This window comes from Ranitomeya imitator, chromosome 5 (assembly GCF_032444005.1).
Source record: "Ranitomeya imitator isolate aRanImi1 chromosome 5, aRanImi1.pri, whole genome shotgun sequence".
Taxonomy (NCBI): domain Eukaryota; kingdom Metazoa; phylum Chordata; class Amphibia; order Anura; family Dendrobatidae; genus Ranitomeya; species Ranitomeya imitator.
In genome coordinates, this window is record NC_091286.1 from 478,354,028 (window position 1) to 478,374,713 (window position 20,686).

Here is a 20,686-nt window from a genome sequence, read left to right on the forward strand (position 1 = left end):
AAGGAACTTATCTAGGTGTGTGATGAGCACTTTTATCCCCCAAGTGCTTCACGAAAGTTTATAACGCCCGGGCGTGAAAATAAAAAATCCTATTTTTTCCACAAACATGATGGTTTAGTCCCCAATTTTTTATTTTCTCAAAGATAAAAGGAGAAATTGGACCGCAAAAGCTGTTGTCCAATTTGTCCTGAGTACGCTGATACCCCATATGTGGGGGGGAACCACTGTTTGGGCGCATGGCAGGGCTCAGAAGGAAAGGAGCGCCGTTTGACATTTTCAAGCTAAAATTGGCTGGAATTGAGATCGGACGCCATGTCGCGTTTGGACAGCCCCATGATGTGCCTAAACAGTGGAAACCCCCCACAATTGACCCCATTTTGGAAACTAGACCCCCTATGGAACTTATCTAGGTGTGTGGTGAGCACGTTTATCCCCCAAGTGCTTCACGAAAGTTTATAACGCCCGGGCGTGAAAATAAAAAATCCTATTTTTTCCACAAACATGATGGTTTAGTCCCCAATTTTTTATTTTCTCAAAGGTAAAAGGAGAAATTGGACCCCAAAAGTTGCCCAATTTGTCCTGAGTATGCTGATACCCCATATGTGGAGGGGAACCACTGTTTGGGCGCATGGCAGGGCTCAGAAGGAAAGGAGCACCGTTTGACATTTTCAAGCTAAAATTGGCTGGAATTGAGATCGGACTTCATGTCGCGTTTGGACAGCCCCTGATGTGCCTAAACAGTGGAAAACCCCCACAAAGTGACCCCATTTTGGAAACTAGACCCCCTAAGGAACTTATCTAGGTGTGTCGTGAGAATTTTGAACCTCCAAGTGCTTCACTAAAGTCTATGATGCCCGGTGTGAAAATAAAAAATTCTATTTTTTTCCCCACAAAAATGATCTTTCAGCCCCCAATTTTTTATTTTCCCAAGGGTAACAGGAGAAATTGGACCCCAAAAGTTGTTGTCCAATTTGTCCTGAGTACGCTGGTACCCCATATGTGGGAGAAAACTACTGTTTGGGCACACTTCGGGGCTCGGAAGGGAAGTAGTGACGTTTTGGAATGCAGACTTTGATGGAATTGTCTGCAGGCATCATGTGCCATTTGATGAGCCCCTGATGTGCCTAAACAGTAGAAACTCCCCACAAGTGACCCCATTTTGGAAACTTGACCCCCTAAGGAACTTATCTAGGTGTGTCGTGAGAATTTTGAACCTCCAAGTGCTTCACTAAAGTCTATGATGCCCGGTGTGAAAATAAAAAATTCTATTTTTCCCCCACAAAAATGATCTTTCAGCCCCCAATTTTTTATTTTCCCAAGGGTAACAGGAGAAATTGGACCCCAAAAGTTGTTGTCCAATTTGTTCTGAGTACGCTGGTACCCCACATGTGGGAAAAAACTGTTTGGGCACTTCGGGACTCAGAAGGGAAGCAGTGACGATTTGGAATGCAGACTTTGATGGACTAGTTCTGAGGGCGTCATGTTCCGTTTGCAGGGCCCCTGATGTGCCTAAACAGTAAAAAAAAACCACAAGTGACATCATTTTGGAACCTAGACCCCCAAGGAACTTACTTAGATGTGCCCCCTCTTTGGAACTAATCTACTGGTTCCTGTTAAGTAAATTAGTAGTGCATGGAGGTGTGGTACAATTTGAAGCAGTCCTTCATACACAGGCCAGGTTTGTCGGGGCAGGTGTCGCATTGATAGATGGTGTCCTTGCGTACTCCTCTTTTGTAGCACACTCGTCACCTTTTTTGCAGCTTACTTTTTCTATCAGTTGGCGGGACCACCCCCGGAAAATGCTGACCTGGTACGATACGAGCACCCTCAGTTCCGGAAGTACTGGGGCCCGCTCCTTCCCTCATGCCAAATATCAGGGCCTTAACCACTACCTCCTGGAACTGAAGGTACAACGTATCAGTGCGTCGTGCACATCGTGACAGCAGGAAAGCGTTGAGCATTGCCATTTGTACGATGTACACGGACAGCTTTTTGTACCACACCTTGGCCTTCCTCAAAGCACTGTACGGTTGGAGGAGTTGATCGGAGAGATCAACGCCCCCCATGTTTTTGTTGTACCCCAGTACACAGTCCGGTTTGCAGACCTGTGTTGAGGTACCCCGTACACTGCTGAGGGCACTGCCATCACCGTATATGGTGGTCAAGAGAAGAACATCCCTCTTGTCCTTGTTCTTGACCACCAGCAGGTGGTCGCTACATTGGGCTTTGCTCTCACCTTTTCTGAGCATCTGCCCATCTGCCCAAGTAGCGTCTTCGGGAGGCCTCTCTGATTTTTTGCGGACAGTACCGCAGGCTGCGGTACCTCGCGCAGAGAGGGATTTGTAGTGTGGGATGCTGGAATAAAAGTTATTGGTGTAGAGGTGATAACCTTTATCCAGCAGTGGGTGCACCAAATCCCACACAATTTTCCCACTCACTCCCAGGATGGAAGGACACTCAGGCAGTTCAATCCTGCTGTCCTTCCCTTCGTACACTCTAAAGCTGTAGGTGTACCCTGAGGTACTCTCACACAGCTTGTAGAGTTTGATTCCGTACCTGGCCCTTTTGCTGGGCAGGTATTGACGGAATCTGAGCCGCCCCTTAAAATGAACCAAGGACTCATCCACACAGATGTCCCTTTTGGACACGTACACTTCAGCAAACTTTTTGCTGAAGTGTTCGATGACTGGCCGAACTTTAAACAGACGGTCAAAATTGGGGTCATCTCGTGCGGGACACCGTGCATTATCGTTGTAATGCAGGAACTTATGGATGGCCTCAAAACGCGTCCGAACCATGACCATTCGGAACACTGGAGTGTTATATAAAATATCTACACTCCAATATTGCCGAATTTCTGGCTTCTTCACGATCCCCATATGGAGGACCAGGCCCCAAAACTGCGTCATTTCAACTGCGTCTACAGGAGACCAGAAAATGATGAACGGGGGCTTTGCTCCAAAAATTGCCGAGCATACAAATTAGTTTGCTCCACCATGAGGTTAACGAAAGCCTCAGAGAAAAAGACTTTGAAAAAGTCTATTTCTGTGAGGCCGGTGGTGTCAAACTTGATTCCTGATTCTGCCACAAAATCAGGAATCAGTGGCTCGTAATTTTCGGGGGGCGAGGTCCATATGGGGTCCGAAGAGGGTCGCGCTGGTTCATTTTCAGGAGTGGGCGCTGCCTGATCTTCTCTCCTGGTGCGTCTGCGTGGCGGTTCCGCAGGACCCGAGGAGGAAGATGAGGAGGAGGAGGAAGAGGATGAAGAATCTGAAGAGTAATGGAATGTGGGATCCTCTCCCTCGCTATCAGTGTCGGAGGCAAGGAAAGCATATGCCTCCTCCAATGAATAGCGCTGCTGGAACGAACGGGACATTTTTTGTGTGAGTATGGTGCTTGGGTGTAATATTTATTGGTAACTGTGTACGTGTGGGGGGGGATAGTGTTTGGTGCAAACTATTCTGAAAGGAAAAAGCTAAAGGGAAAAAAATACCTGTAAAAGGAAAAGTCTAAAACAGCAGGCCCTAGATCTGATAAGTGAACTGCGTCACTTATCAAAGTTCGGCGGCTGCTGGGTGTGTGAACGGGGATGTGTAAAAAAAAAAAAGAATTGAAAGGCACGGGTTCAGACGCAGCGGCGGGGTGCGTGGACGGGGATGTGAAAAAAAAAAGGAATGAAAGGCACGGGTTCAGACGCAGCGGCGGAGTGCGTGGATGGGGATGTGGAAAAAAAAAAAGGAATGAAAGGCACGGGTTCAGACGCAGCGGCGGGGTGCGTGGACGGGGATGTGAAAAAAAAAAGAAATGAAAGGCACGGGTTCAGACGCAGCGGCGGGGTGCGTGGACGGGGATGTGTAAAAAAAAAAAAAGGAATGAAAGGCACGGGTTCAGAAGCAGCGGCGGGGTGCGTGGACGGGGATGTGGAAAAAAAAAGGAATGAAAGGCACGGGTTCAGACGCAGCGGCGGGGTGCATGGACGGGGATGTGAAAAAAAAAAAAAAAGAAATGAAAGGCACGGGTTCAGACGCAGCGGCGGGGTGCGTGGACGGGGATGTGGAAAAAAAAAAAGAAATGAAAGGCACGGGTTCAGATGCAGCGGCGGGGTGCGTGGACGGGGATGTGGAAAAAAAAAAAGGAATGAAAGGCGCGGGTTCAGACGCAGGGGCTGAATGCGTGGACGGGGATGTGAAAAAAAAAAGGAATGAAAGGCACGGGTTCAGACGCAGCGGCGGAGTGCGTGGACGGGGATGTGGAAAAAAAAAAAGGAATGAAAGGCACGGGTTCAGACGCAGCGGCGGGGTGCGTGGACGGGGATGTGAAAAAAAAAAAAAAGAAATGAAAGGCACGGGTTCAGACGCAGCGGCGGGGTGCGTGGACGGGGATGTGGAAAAAAAAAAAGAAATGAAAGGCACGGGTTCAGATGCAGCGGCGGGGTGCGTGGACGGGGATGTGGAAAAAAAAAAAGAAATGAAAGGCACGGGTTCAGACGCAGCAGCGGAATGCGTGGACGGGGATGTGGAAAAAAAAAAGGAATGAAAGGCACGGGTTCAGACGCAGCGGAGGGGTGCGTGGACGGGGATGTGGAAAAAAAAAAAGAAATGAAAGGCACGGGTTCAGACGCAGCGGCGGGGTGTGTGAACGGGGATGTGTAAAAAAAAAAAAAGGAATGAAAGGCACGGGTTCAGACGCAGCGGCGGGGTGCGTGGACGGGGATGTGGAAAAAAAAGGAATGAAAGGCACGGGTTCAGACACAGCGGCGGGGTGCATGGACGGGGATGTGAAAAAAAAAAAACAAGAAATGAAAGGCACGGGTTCAGACGCAGCGGCGGGGTGCGTGGACGGGGATGTGGAAAAAAAAAAAAGAAATGAAAGGCACGGGTTCAGACGCAGCGGCGGGTTGCGTGGACGGGGATTTGGAAAAAAAAAAGGAATGAAAGGCACGGGTTCAGACGCAGCGGCGGGGTGCGTGGACGGGGATGTGGAAAAAAAAAAGGAATGAAAGGCACGGGTTCAGACGCAGCGGCGGGGTGTGTGAACGGGGATGTGTAAAAAAAAAAAAAGGAATGAAAGGCACGGGTTCAGACGCAGCGGCGGGGTGCGTGGACGGGGATGTGGAAAAAAAAAGAAATGAAAGGCACGGGTTCAGACGCAGCGGCGGGGTGCGTGGACGGGGATGTGAAAAAAAAAAGAAGAAATGAAAGGCACCGGTTCAGACGCAGCGGCGGGGTGCGTGGACGGGGATTTGAAAAAAAAAAAAGGAATGAAAGGCACGGGTTCAGACGCAGCGGCAGGGTGCGTGGACGGAGATGTGGAAAAAAAAAAAAGGAATGAAAGGCACGGGATCAGACGCAGCGGCGGGGTGCGTGGACGGGGATGTGTAAAAAAAAAAAAAAGGAATGAAAGGCACAGGTTCAGATGCAGCGGCGGGGTGTGTGAACGGGGATGTGTAAAAAAAAAAAAGTAATGAAAGGCACGGGTTCAGACGCAGCGGCGGGGTGCGTGGACGGGGATGTGGAAAAAAAAAAGAAATGAAAGGCACGGGTTCAGACGCAGCGGCGGGGTGCGTGGACGGGGATGTGGAAAAAAAAAAAGAAATGAAAGGCACGGGTTCAGACGCAGCGGCGGGGTGTGTGAACGGGGATGTGTAAAAAAAAAAATGGAATGAAAGGCACGGGTTCAGACGCAGCGGCGGGGTGCGTGGACGGGGATGTGGAAAAAAAAAAAAGAAATGAAAGGCACGGGTTCAGACGCAGCGGCGGGGTGCGTGGACGGGGATGTGGAAAAAAAAAAAAAGAAATGAAAGGCACGGGTTCAGACGCAGCGGCGGGGTGCGTGGACGGGGATGTGAAAAAAAAAAGAAGAAATGAAAGGCACCGGTTCAGACGCAGCGGCGGGGTGCATGGACGGGGATTTGAAAAAAAAAAAAAGGAACGAAAGGCACGGGTTCAGACGCAGCGGCAGGGTGCGTGGACGGAGATGTGGAAAAAAAAAAAGGAATGAAAGGCACGGGATCAGACGCAGCGGCGGGGTGCGTGGACGGGGATGTGTAAAAAAAAAAAAAAGGAATGAAAGGCATAGGTTCAGATGCAGCGGCGGGGTGTGTGAACGGGGATGTGTAAAAAAAAAAAAAGTAATGAAAGGCACGGGTTCAGACGCAGCGGCGGGGTGCGTGGACGGGGATGTGGAAAAAAAAAAGAAATGAAAGGCACGGGTTCAGACGCAGCGGCGGGGTGCGTGGACGGGGATGTGGAAAAAAAAAAAGAAATGAAAGGCACGGGTTCAGACGCAGCGGCGGAGTGCGTGGACGGGGATGTGGAAAAAAAAAAAGGAATGAAAGGCACGGGTTCAGACGCAGCGGCGGGGTGCGTGGACGGGGATGTGAAAAAAAAAAAAAAGAAATGAAAGGCACGGGTTCAGACGCAGCGGCGGGGTGCGTGGACGGGGATGTGGAAAAAAAAAAAGAAATGAAAGGCACGGGTTCAGATGCAGCGGCGGGGTGCGTGGACGGGGATGTGGAAAAAAAAAAAGAAATGAAAGGCACGGGTTCAGACGCAGCAGCGGAATGCGTGGACGGGGATGTGGAAAAAAAAAAGGAATGAAAGGCACGGGTTCAGACGCAGCGGAGGGGTGCGTGGACGGGGATGTGGAAAAAAAAAAAGAAATGAAAGGCACGGGTTCAGACGCAGCGGCGGGGTGTGTGAACGGGGATGTGTAAAAAAAAAAAAAGGAATGAAAGGCACGGGTTCAGACGCAGCGGCGGGGTGCGTGGACGGGGATGTGGAAAAAAAAGGAATGAAAGGCACGGGTTCAGACACAGCGGCGGGGTGCATGGACGGGGATGTGAAAAAAAAAAAACAAGAAATGAAAGGCACGGGTTCAGACGCAGCGGCGGGGTGCGTGGACGGGGATGTGGAAAAAAAAAAAAGAAATGAAAGGCACGGGTTCAGACGCAGCGGCGGGTTGCGTGGACGGGGATTTGGAAAAAAAAAAGGAATGAAAGGCACGGGTTCAGACGCAGCGGCGGGGTGCGTGGACGGGGATGTGGAAAAAAAAAAGGAATGAAAGGCACGGGTTCAGACGCAGCGGCGGGGTGTGTGAACGGGGATGTGTAAAAAAAAAAAAAGGAATGAAAGGCACGGGTTCAGACGCAGCGGCGGGGTGCGTGGACGGGGATGTGGAAAAAAAAAGAAATGAAAGGCACGGGTTCAGACGCAGCGGCGGGGTGCGTGGACGGGGATGTGAAAAAAAAAAGAAGAAATGAAAGGCACCGGTTCAGACGCAGCGGCGGGGTGCGTGGACGGGGATTTGAAAAAAAAAAAAGGAATGAAAGGCACGGGTTCAGACGCAGCGGCAGGGTGCGTGGACGGAGATGTGGAAAAAAAAAAAAGGAATGAAAGGCACGGGATCAGACGCAGCGGCGGGGTGCGTGGACGGGGATGTGTAAAAAAAAAAAAAAGGAATGAAAGGCACAGGTTCAGATGCAGCGGCGGGGTGTGTGAACGGGGATGTGTAAAAAAAAAAAAGTAATGAAAGGCACGGGTTCAGACGCAGCGGCGGGGTGCGTGGACGGGGATGTGGAAAAAAAAAAGAAATGAAAGGCACGGGTTCAGACGCAGCGGCGGGGTGCGTGGACGGGGATGTGGAAAAAAAAAAAGAAATGAAAGGCACGGGTTCAGACGCAGCGGCGGGGTGTGTGAACGGGGATGTGTAAAAAAAAAAATGGAATGAAAGGCACGGGTTCAGACGCAGCGGCGGGGTGCGTGGACGGGGATGTGGAAAAAAAAAAAAGAAATGAAAGGCACGGGTTCAGACGCAGCGGCGGGGTGCGTGGACGGGGATGTGGAAAAAAAAAAAAAGAAATGAAAGGCACGGGTTCAGACGCAGCGGCGGGGTGCGTGGACGGGGATGTGAAAAAAAAAAGAAGAAATGAAAGGCACCGGTTCAGACGCAGCGGCGGGGTGCATGGACGGGGATTTGAAAAAAAAAAAAAGGAACGAAAGGCACGGGTTCAGACGCAGCGGCAGGGTGCGTGGACGGAGATGTGGAAAAAAAAAAAGGAATGAAAGGCACGGGATCAGACGCAGCGGCGGGGTGCGTGGACGGGGATGTGTAAAAAAAAAAAAAAGGAATGAAAGGCATAGGTTCAGATGCAGCGGCGGGGTGTGTGAACGGGGATGTGTAAAAAAAAAAAAAGTAATGAAAGGCACGGGTTCAGACGCAGCGGCGGGGTGCGTGGACGGGGATGTGGAAAAAAAAAAGAAATGAAAGGCACGGGTTCAGACGCAGCGGCGGGGTGCGTGGACGGGGATGTGGAAAAAAAAAAAGAAATGAAAGGCACGGGTTCAGACGCAGCGGCGGGGTGTGTGAACGGGGATGTGTAAAAAAAAAAAGGAATGAAAGGCACGGGTTCAGACGCAGCGGCGGGGTGCGTGGACGGGGATGTGGAAAAAAAAAAAGAAATGAAAGGCACGGGTTCAGACGCAGCGGCGGGGTGCGTGGACGGGGATGTGAAAAAAAAAAAAAAGAAATGAAAGGCACGGGTTCAGACGCAGCGGCGGGATGTGTGAAAGGGGATGTGTAAAAAAAAAAAAAGTAATGAAAGGCACGGGTTCAGACGCAGCGGCGGGTGCGTGGACGGGGATGTGGAAAAAAAAAAAGAAATGAAAGGCACGGGTTCAGACGCAGCGGCAGGGTGCGTGGACGGGGATGTGGAAAAAAAAAAGAAATGAAGTGGCACGGGTTCAGACGCAGCGGCGGGGTGCGTGGACGGGGATGTGGAAAAAAAAAAAAGAAATGAAAGGCACGGGTTCAGATGCAGCGGCGGGGTTCGTGGACGGGGATGTGGAAAAAAAAAGAAATGAAAGGCACGGGTTCAGACGCAGCGGCGGGGTGCGTGGACGGGGATGTGAAAAAAAAAAGAAGAAATGAAAGGCACCGGTTCAGACGCAGCGGCGGGGTGCGTGGACGGGGATGTGAAAAAAAAAAGGAATGAAAGGCACGGGTTCAGACGCAGCGGCGGAGTGCGTGGATGGGGATGTGGAAAAAAAAAAAGGAATGAAAGGCACGGGTTCAGACGCAGCGGCGGGGTGCGTGGACGGGGATGTGAAAAAAAAAAGAAATGAAAGGCACGGGTTCAGACGCAGCGGCGGGGTGCGTGGACGGGGATGTGGAAAAAAAAAAAGAAATGAAAGGCACGGGTTCAGATGCAGCGGCGGGGTGCGTGGACGGGGATGTGGAAAAAAAAAAAAGGAATGAAAGGCACGGGTTCAGACGCAGCGGCAGAATGCGTGGACGGGGATGTGAAAAAAAAAAGGAATGAAAGGCACGGGTTCAGACGCAGCGGCGGAGTGCGTGGACGGGGATGTGGAAAAAAAAAAAGGAATGAAAGGCACGGGTTCAGACGCAGCGGCGGGGTGCGTGGACGGGGATGTGAAAAAAAAAAAAAAGAAATGAAAGGCACGGGTTCAGACGCAGCGGCGGGGTGCGTTGACGGGGATGTGGAAAAAAAAAAAGAAATGAAAGGCACGGGTTCAGATGCAGCGGCGGGGTGCGTGGACGGGGATGTGGAAAAAAAAAAAGGAATGAAAGGCACGGGTTCAGACGCAGCGGCGGAATGCGTGGACGGGGATGTGGAAAAAAAAAGGAATGAAAGGCACGGGTTCAGACGCAGCGGAGGGGTGCGTGGACGGGGATGTGGAAAAAAAAAAAGAAATGAAAGGCACGGGTTCAGACGCAGCGGCGGGGTGTGTGAACGGGGATGTGTAAAAAAAAAAAAGGAATGAAAGGCACGGGTTCAGAAGCAGCGGCGGGGTGCGTGGACGGGGATGTGGAAAAAAAAAGGAATGAAAGGCACGGGTTCAGACACAGCGGCGGGGTGCATGGACGGGGATGTGAAAAAAAAAAAACAAGAAATGAAAGGCACGGGTTCAGACGCAGCGGCGGGGTGCGTGGACGGGGATGTGGAAAAAAAAAAAGAAATGAAAGGCACGGGTTCAGACGCAGCGGCGGGTTGCGTGGACGGGGATTTGGAAAAAAAAAAGGAATGAAAGGCACGGGTTCAGACGCAGCGGCGGGGTGCGTGGACGGGGATGTGGAAAAAAAAAAGGAATGAAAGGCACGGGTTCAGACGCAGCGGCGGGGTGTGTGAACGGGGATGTGTAAAAAAAAAAAAAGGAATGAAAGGCACGGGTTCAGACGCAGCGGCGGGGTGCGTGGACGGGGATGTGGAAAAAAAAAGAAATGAAAGGCACGGGTTCAGACGCAGCGGCGGGGTGCGTGGACGGGGATGTGAAAAAAAAAAGAAGAAATGAAAGGCACGGGTACAGACGCAGCGGCGGGGTGCGTGGACGGGGATTTGAAAAAAAAAAAAAGGAATGAAAGGCACGGGTTCAGACGCAGCGGCAGGGTGCGTGGACGGAGATGTGGAAAAAAAAAAAAGGAATGAAAGGCACGGGATCAGACGCAGCGGCGGGGTGCGTGGACGGGGATGTGTAAAAAAAAAAAAAAGGAATGAAAGGCACAGGTTCAGATGCAGCGGCGGGGTGTGTGAACGGGGATGTGTAAAAAAAAAAAAAGTAATGAAAGGCACGGGTTCAGACGCAGCGGCGGGGTGCGTGGACGGGGATGTGGAAAAAAAAAAGAAATGAAAGGCACGGGTTCAGACGCAGCGGCGGGGTGCGTGGACGGGGATGTGGAAAAAAAAAAAGAAATGAAAGGCACGGGTTCAGACGCAGCGGCGGGGTGTGTGAACGGGGATGTGTAAAAAAAAAAAAAGGAATGAAAGGCACGGGTTCAGACGCAGCGGCGGGGTGCGTGGACGGGGATGTGGAAAAAAAAAAAAGAAATGAAAGGCACGGGTTCAGACGCAGCGGCGGGGTGCGTGGACGGGGATGTGAAAAAAAAAAAAAAGAAATGAAAGGCACGGGTTCAGACGCAGCGGCGGGGTGTGTGAACGGGGATGTGTAAAAAAAAAAAAGTAATGATAGGCACGGGTTCAGACGCAGCGGCGGGTGCGTGAACGGGGATGTGGAAAAAAAAAAGAAATGAAAGGCACGGGTTCAGACGCAGCGGCGGGGTGCGTGGACGGGGATGTGGAAAAAAAAAAAGAAATGAAGTGGCACGGGTTCAGACGCAGCGGCGGGGTGCGTGGACGGGGATGTGGAAAAAAAAAAAAGAAATGAAAGGCACGGGTTCAGATGCAGCGGCGGGGTTCGTGGACGGGGATGTGGAAAAAAAAAGAAATGAAAGGCACGGGTTCAGACGCAGCGGCGGGGTGCGTGGACGGGGATGTGAAAAAAAAAAGAAGAAATGAAAGGCACCGGTTCAGACGCAGCGGCGGGGTGCGTGGACGGGGATTTGAAAAAAAAAAAAAGGAATGAAAGGCACGGGTTCAGACGCAGCGGCAGGGTGCGTGGATGGAGATGTGGAAAAAAAAAAAAGGAATGAAAGGCACGGGATCAGACGCAGCGGCGGGGTGCGTGGACGGGGATGTGGAAAAAAAAAAAAAGGAATGAAAGGCACAGGTTCAGATGCAGCGGCGGGGTGTGTGAACGGGGATGTGTAAAAAAAAAAAAAAGTAATGAAAGGCACGGGTTCAGACGCAGCGGCGGGGTGCGTGGACGGGGATGTGGAAAAAAAAAAGAAATGAAAGGCACGGGTTCAGACGCAGCGGCGGGGTGCGTGGACGGGGATGTGGAAAAAAAAAAGAAATGAAAGGCACGGGTTCAGACGCAGCGGCGGGGTGTGTGAACGGGGATGTGTAAAAAAAAAAAAAGGAATGAAAGGCACGGGTTCAGACGCAGCGGCGGGGTGCATGGACGGGGATGTGGAAAAAAAAAAAGAAATGAAAGGCACGGGTTCAGACGCAGCGGCGGGGTGCGTGGACGGGGATGTGAAAAAAAAAAAAAAAAATGAAAGGCACGGGTTCAGACGCAGCGGCGGGGTGTGTGAACGGGGATGTGTAAAAAAAAAAAAAGTAATGAAAGGCACGGGTTCAGACGCAGCGGCGGGTGCGTGGACGGGGATGTGGAAAAAAAAAAAGAAATGAAAGGCACGGGTTCAGACGCAGCGGCGGGGTGCGTGGACGGGGATGTGGAAAAAAAAAAAGAAATGAAGTGGCACGGGTTCAGACGCAGCGGCGGGGTGCGTGGACGGGGATGTGGAAAAAAAAAAAAGAAATGAAAGGCACGGGTTCAGATGCAGCGGCGGGGTGCGTGGACGGGGATGTGGAAAAAAAAAAAAGGAATGAAAGGCACGGGTTCAGACGCAGCGGCGGGGTGCGTGGACGGGGATGTGGAAAAAAAAAGGAATGAAAGGCACGGGTTCAGAAGCAGCGGCGGGGTGCGTGGACGGGGATGTGGAAAAAAAAAAAGGAATGAAAGGCACGGGTTCAGACGCAGCGGCGGGGTGCGTGGACGGGGATGTGAAAAAAAAAAAGAAATGAAAGGCACGGGTTCAGACGCAGCTGCGGGGTGTGTGAATGGGGATGTGTAAAAAAAAAAAAAAAAGGAATGAAAGGCACGGGTTCAGACGCAGCGGCGGGGTGCGTGGACGGGGATGTGGAAAAAAAAAAAAAATGAAAGGCACGGGTTCAGACGCATCGGCGGGGTGCGTGGACGGGGATGTGAACAAAAAAAAAAAGAAATGAAAGGCAAGGGTTCAGACGCAGCGGCGGGGTGCGTGGACGGGGATGTGGAAAAAAAAAAAGAAATGAAGTGGCACGGGTTCAGACGCAGCGGCGGGGTGCGTGGACGGGGATGTGGAAAAAAAAAAAAGAAATGAAAGGCACGGGTTCAGATGCAGCGGCGGGGTGCGTGGACGGGGATGTGGGAAAAAAAAAAGGAATGAAAGGCACGGGTTCAGACGCAGCGGCGGGGTGCGTGGACGGGGATGTGGAAAAAAAAAGGAATGAAAGGCACGGGTTCAGAAGCAGCGGCGGGGTGCGTGGACGGGGATGTGGAAAAAAAAAAAGGAATGAAAGGCACGGGTTCAGACGCAGCGGCGGGGTGCGTGGACGGGGATGTGAAAAAAAAAAAGAAATGAAAGGCACGGGTTCAGACGCAGCTGCGGGGTGTGTGAATGGGGATGTGTAAAAAAAAAAAAAAAAGGAATGAAAGGCACGGGTTCAGACGCAGCGGCGGGGTGCGTGGACGGGGATGTGAAAAAAAAAAAAAAAATGAAAGGCACGGGTTCAGACGCAGCGGCGGGGTGCGTGGATGGGGATGTGAACAAAAAAAAAAAGAAATGAAAGGCACGGGTTCAGACGCAGTGGCGGGGTGCGTGGACGGGGATGTGGAAAAAAAAAAGGAATGAAAGGCACGGGTTCAGACGCAGCGGCAGGGTGCGTGGACGGAGATGTGAAAAAAAAAAAAGGAATGAAAGGCACGGGTTCAGACGCAGCGGCGGGGTGCGTGGACGGGGATGTGGAAAAAAAAAGAATGAAAGGCACAGGTTCAGACGCAGCGGCGGGGTGTGTAAACGGGGATGTGTAAAAAAAAAAAGTAATGAAAGGCACGGGTTCAGACGCAGCGGCGGGGTGCGTGGACGGGGATGTGGAAAAAGAAAAGGAATGAAAGGCACAGGTTCAGACGCAGCGGCGGGGTGTGTGAACGGGGATGTGTAAAAAAAAAAGTAATGAAAGGCACGGGTTCAGACGCAGCGGCGGGGTGCGTGGACGGGGATGTGAACAAAAAAAAAAAGAAATGAAAGGCACGGGTTCAGACGCAGCGGCGGGGTGCGTGGACGGGGATGTGGAAAAAAAAAAGGAATGAAAGGCACGGGTTCAGACGCAGCGGCAGGGTGCGTGGACGGAGATGTGAAAAAAAAAAAAGGAATGAAAGGCACGGGTTCAGACGCAGCGGCGGGGTGCGTGGACGGGGATGTGGAAAAAAAAAAGGAATGAAAGGCACGGGTTCAGACGCAGCGGCGGGGTGTGTGAACGGGGATGTGTAAAAAAAAAAAGTAATGAAAGGCACGGGTTCAGACGCAGCGGCGGGGTGCGTGGACGGGGATGTGGAAAAAAAAAAAGGAATGAAAGGCACAGGTTCAGACGCAGCGGCGGGGTGTGTGAACGGGGATGTGTAAAAAAAAAAGTAATGAAAGGCACGGGTTCAGACGCAGCGGCGGGGTGCGTGGACGGGGATGTGGAAAAAAAAAAAAGAAATGAAAGGCACGGGTTCAGACGCAGCGGCGGGGTGCGTGGACGGGGATGTGGAAAAAAAAAAGAAATGAAAGGCACGGGTTCAGACGCAGCGGCGGGGTGCGTGGACGGGGATGTGGAAAAAAAAAAAAAGAAATGAAAGGCACGGGTTCAGATGCAGCGGCGGGGTGTGTGGACGGGGATGTGGAAAAAAAAAAAAGGAATGAAAGGCACGGGTTCAGACGCAGCGGCGGGGTGCGTGGACGGGGATGTGGAAAAAAAAAGGAATGAAAGGCACGGGTTCAGAAGCAGCGGCGGGGTGCGTGGACGGGGATGTGGAAAAAAAAAAGGAATGAAAGGCACGGGTTCAGACGCAGCGGCGGGGTGCGTGGACGGGGATGTGGAAAAAAAAAAAGAAATGAAATGCATGGGTTCAGACGCAGCAGCGGGTTGCGTGGACGGGGATGTGGAAAAAAAAAGGAATGAAAGGCATGGGTTCAGACGCAGCGGCGGGGTGCGTGGACGGGGATGTGGAAAAAAAAAAAAAAGGAATGAAAGGCACGGGTTCAGACGCAGCGCCAGGTTGCGTGGACGGGGATGTGGAAAAAAAAGGAATGAAAGGAACTTGTTCAGATGCAGCGGCGGGGTGCGTGGACGGGAATATGGAAAAAAAAAAGGAATGAAAGGCACGGGTTCAGACGCAGCGGCGGGGTGCGTGGACGGGGATGTGGAAAAAAAAGGAATGAAAGGCACGGGTTCAGACGCAGCGGCGGGTTGTGTGAACGGGGATGTGTAAAAGAAAAAAAAGGAATGAAAGGCACGTGTTCAGATGCAGCGGCGGGGTGCGTGGACGGGGATGTGGAAAAAAAAAAAATGAAAGTCACGGGTTCAGACGCAGCGGCGGGGTGCGTGGACGGGGATGTGAAAAAAAAAAAAAAGAAATGAAAGGCACGGGTTCAGACGCAGCGGCGGGGTGCGTGGACGGGGATGTGAAAAAAAAAAAAAAGAAATGAAAGGCACGGGTTCAGACGCAGCGGCGGGGTGCGTGGACGGGGATGTGGAAAAAAAAAGGAATGAAAGGCACGGGTTCAGACGCAGCGGCGGGGTGCGTGGACAGGGATGTGAAAAAAAAAAAGAAATGAAAGGCACGGGTTCAGACGCAGCGGCGGGTTGCGTGGACGGGGATGTGGAAAAAAAGGAATGAAAGGCACGGGTTCAGATGCAGCGGCGGGGTGCGTGGACGGGAATGTGGAAAAAAAAAAGGAATGAAAGGCACGGGTTCAGACGCAGCGGCGGGGTGTGTGAACGGGGATGTGTAAAAGAAAAAAAAGGAATGAAAGGCACGGGTTCAGACGCAGCGGCAGGGTGCGTGGACGGGGATGTGGAAAAAATAAAAGGAATGAAAGGCACGGGTTCAGACGCAGCGGCGGGGTGCGTGGACGGGGATGTGGAAAAAAAAAAAGGAATGAAAGGCACGGGTTCAGACGCAGCGGCAGGGTGCGTGGACGGGGATGTGGAAAAAATAAAAGGAATGAAAGGCACGGGTTCAGACACAGCGGCGGGGTGCGTGGACGGGGATGTGGAAAAAAAAAAAAGGAATGAAAGGCACAGGTTCAGACGCAGCGGCGGGGTGTGTGAATGGGGATGTGTAAAAAAAAAAAAGTAATGAAAGGCACGGGTTCAGACGCAGCGGTGGGGTGCGTGGACGGGGATGTGAAAAAAAAAAAGAAATGAAAGGCACGGGTTCAGACGCAGCGGTGGGTACTTTCAGGCAGGGCACAGCACAGTAACACCGCCGCTGTGCCCTGCGATTGGCGCGATCGATCCTAGCCTGGAACCTCACTGTTTCAGCCAAGCTGATTGGCTGAAACAATGAGATAGGCTGTGATTGGCTGTTCAGAATTGAACAGCCAATCACAGCGATCGGGAGGTGGGGGAGGGGACGCCATACCCCAGGATGCCGAGGCCATCTTCCCTGAGGTAAGATGGCGTCGGAATTTTAATGCGATCACTGCGACTTAAGTCGCAGTGTCGCATTAAAGGGCATGACGTACTATCCCATCCCTGGTCATAGGGGCCCACCCCACCTCGACGGGATAGTATGTCTGATGTCAGAAAGGGGTTAAAGCATGCCAAGAGTAAAAAAAAATGTTTTTAAAAATATAAAAAAATTAAAAAATCTGATCGCGAAACGGTGTAGCGAGAAAAAAGTCAAAACACCAGAATTACGTTATTTTGGTCACCGTGACATTGCATTAAAATGTAGTAACTGGTGATCAAAAGATTGTATCTGCACCAAAATGGTATCACTAAAAACATTAGCTAAGCATGCAAAAAGTAAGCCATCACCAAACCTGAGATCACAAAAAATGGACACGCTACGGGTATCGGAAAATGGCGCAGTTTTTTATTTTTTTTAACAAAGTTTGATATTTTTTTACCTCTTAAATAAAAAAGAACCTAGACATATTTGGTGTCTATGAACTCATATTGACCTGGAGAATCATAATGGCAGGTCAGTTTTAGCATTTAGTGAATATAGTAAAAAAAGCAAAGCAAAAAACAACTGTGGGATTGCACTTTTTTTTGCAATTTTACCGCACTTTGAATTGTTTTCCTGTTTTCCAGTACACGGTATGTAAACCTAATGGTGTCGTTCAAAAGTACAACTCGTCACACAAAAAACAAGCCCTCATATATCCATTTTGACCAAAAAATAAAAAAGTTATGGCTCTGGGAGGAAGGGGAGCAAAAAATGAAAATGCGAAAGCAAAAATACCTCTGGTCATTAAGGGGTTAACTGATCACAACAGCATCTGATGGGCTAAATTGCAGAGATGACAGCGAAGTCCAATCACAGAAGTTACTGTTTGTATCTGCTGTATAAAGCAGCGGAGAATCACAAAGTATGGAGCAGGTACAGCACATGAGCCCGCTCCATATAAATCCTCCCATGTTCTGCTGAACATATACAAACACTGACCTAAGAGACCATATACCAGCTTTAGAGAATCAGCTGATCAGACCACTTATTGGAATATTTGTATGGACCCTACTGAACACCGAAAGTCTCTACATTCTTGCTCAACCTCACTTTGTGCAATCACTCAGCTATGCCAAGGGTGTACCAAGCAGTTTAATTATTAGGCCGGCTTCACACTCAGCGTATGAAAATATGGTCCGTATATTACGGCCGTAATACGCTGAAAAGTCCCGAAAATAGTGGTCCGTAGCTCCTCCGTAGGCAGGGTGTGTCAGCGTTTTTTGCGCATGGCATCCTCCGTATGTAATCCGTATGGCATCCGTACTGCCTGGTTTTCTCGCAGGCTTGCAAAACCAACATACCGCTATAGAAGTGATCCATGTGTCCCAAAAAGAAAAAAAAATATATATATACTGTCTATATATATATATATATATATATATATATGTCAGTAGACACATATATGTATATATATTAATATTTTTTCCAGCGCTATACAGCTTGAAAGCCGGTAATTCAATTACCGCCTTTTTCTTTCTCCTTCCTAAAACCCGACATGATTTGAGACATGGTTTACATACAGTAAACCATGTCTTCTCTCCTTTTTTTGCAGATTTCACACTACTAATGTCAGTAGTGTGTATCTGCAAAATTTGGCCGTTCTAGCTAGTAAATTAAAGGGTTAAATGGCGGAAAAAATTGGCGTGGGCTCCCGCACAATTTTCTCCGCCATAGTAGTAAAGCCAGTGACTGAGGGCAGATATTAATAGCCTGGAGAGGGTCCACGGTTATTGGCCCCCCCCTGGCTAAAAACACCTGCCCCCAGCCACCCCAGAAAAGGCACATCTGGAAGATGCACCTATTCTGGCACTTGGCCACTCTCTTCCCATTCCCGTGTAGCGGTGGGATATGGGGTAATGAAGGGTTAATGCCACCTTGCTATTGTAAGGTGACATTAAGCCTAATTAATAATGGAGAGGCGTCAATTATGACACCTATCCATTATTAATCCAATTGTAGTAAAAGGTTAAATTAAACACAAACACATTATTTAAAATTATTTTAATGAAATAAAAACAATGGTTGTTGGAGTATTTTATTCTACGCCCAATCCAGTCACTGAAGACCCTCGTTCTGTAAGTAAAAAAACATAATAAACCAACAATATCCTTACCCTCCGCAGATCTGTAACGTCCAACGATGTAAATCCTTCTGAAGGGGTTAAAACCTGGGAGCCTGGGAGCTTTCTAGGTAAGTTCCCACGATCTATGAACAGCCAGCAGAGGGCACCTCACCGCAAATGAAGCTAAATATAGATCATTGATCTATATTTAGCCTCTTTCCCCGGGGTTTTGCAGCAAGGAGCAGCCTGCATTAGCGGAACTCCTTGCTGCAAAATGTTTTAACCCCTTCAGAAGGATTTACATCGTTGGACGTTACAGATCTGCGGAGGGTAAGGATATTGTTGGTTTATTATGTTTTTTTACTTACAGAACGAGGGTCTTCATTGACTGGATTGGGCGTAGAATAAAATACTCCAACAACCATTGTTTTTATTTCATTAAAATAATTTTAAATAATGTGTTTGTGTTTAATTTAACCCTTTACTACAATTGGATTAATAATGGATAGGTGTCATAATTGACGCCTCTCCATTATTAATTAGGCTTAATGTCACCTTACAATAGCAAGGTGGCATTAACCCTTCATTACCCCATATCCCACCGCTACACGGGAATGGGAAGAGAGTGGCCAAGTGCCAGAATAGGCGCATCTTCCAGATGTGCCTTTTCTGGGGTGGCTGGGGGCAGGTGTTTTTAGCCAGGGGGGGGCAATAGCCGTGGACCCTCTCCAGGCTATTAATATCTGCCCTCAGTCACTGGCTTTACTACTCTGGCGGAGAAAATTGCGCGGGAGCCCACGCCAATTTTTTCCGCCATTTAACCCTTTATTTTAAGAGCTAGAACGGCCAAATTTTGCAGATACACACTACTGACATTAGTAGTGTGGAATCTGCAAAAAAAATGGAGAGAAGACATGGTTTACTGTATGTAAACCATGTCTCAAATCATGTCGGGTTTAGGAAGGAGAAAGAAAAAGCCGGCTATTGAATTACCGGCTTTCAAGCTGTATAGCGCTGGAATAAATATTAATATATATACATATATGTGTCTCAATGACATATATATATATACCTATTCTATGTGTACACATTTATTCTACCTATTGGACTGTAAGCTGTCAGTGTGATTTTACTGTACACCGCACTGAATTGCCGGCTTTTATCTCTAACAGCGCTGCGTATTTCTCGCAAGTCACACTGCTGGTCCGTGTGTAATCCGTATTTTTCACGCTTCCATAGACTTTCATTGGCGTATTTCTTGCGCAGTACGGTGACAAACGCAGCATGCTGCGATTTTGTACGGCCGTAGAAAGCCGTATAATACTGATCAGTAAAATACGGCAGATAGGAGCAGGGGCATAGAGAATAATTGTGCCGTATTATTTGTGAGTTTTACGGACGTAGTTTCTGCGCTCTGACGTCCGTAAAACTCGCAAGTGTGAAGCCAGCCTTAAGATGAGAAAGAACATTTTTAGGAAAATGGAAGAAGCAATTAAAAAAATAAAGGTCAAATTTTTAACATCGAAAAAGTCAATGAAATTCCATCACCTGTTTTTAAGAGTGTGAATAATTAATATTATCTTCTAATAATAATCTGAACAGGTGCTGGAATGTTTTTTGGGGATTTACCACCATTGCTCCCTGGTCTAAGAGTTTCCATGCACTAGACACAAGGATCATGATTTAGGACCTATCAATGCACAAGTGGTGATCTATATCCCTCTATTTTTCTTTTTTGTTTATTTATACAATGTATAGAGGCTCTGCGCCTTACAAGGCTGCGACCTTAGTGTAAACTGTCAAACTCCATTTTCGGCATACTTTGCTAATAGAACTTCTAATTGATATTCTGTTTTCACTGGAATTTTCTGTGCAGTAAAAGCTGACTGCAAATGCACACAGCATGAGGACCCTCTAAAATCAGCTCAAATCCAGGTTACCAACATACTGAAAGGTTGGTTAGATAAAGCTATTTGTAAAGTACTATCTACTCCTAGTATTTTTTTCAGCATAGCCAATCTACAGTAACAGGATATATTTTTCTGCAATGAGCTAAAAAAAATGCATGAATACAGTCAACTTTCAACAAATCCTAAATTTTTTTAAAAAAAGTAACATGTACTGAGAACCACAGGAAATAAAAACAAGATGGCTATTAAGTTGCTTAAAAAAGCACGTAAAGATATGAAAATAGTGAAATGATTATCCTAAGGCCTATTGTATACCTGTGGTTCAATTATTACACAAATCATAAGAAAACTAAAAATAACTTGCTTTTTGTACACGTAACCAAATAAAACTGCAAAAACCGATTTTCATTTTTTTTTAAAAGACTATAAGTAGATGAGTTACGCTTTCGCTTGCACTAATTGGGTTGTGGCATGCAGTATAATGTGATCATTAAGGCAAACAGCCCCTCATAAAGACTGGGATGTTTAGTACA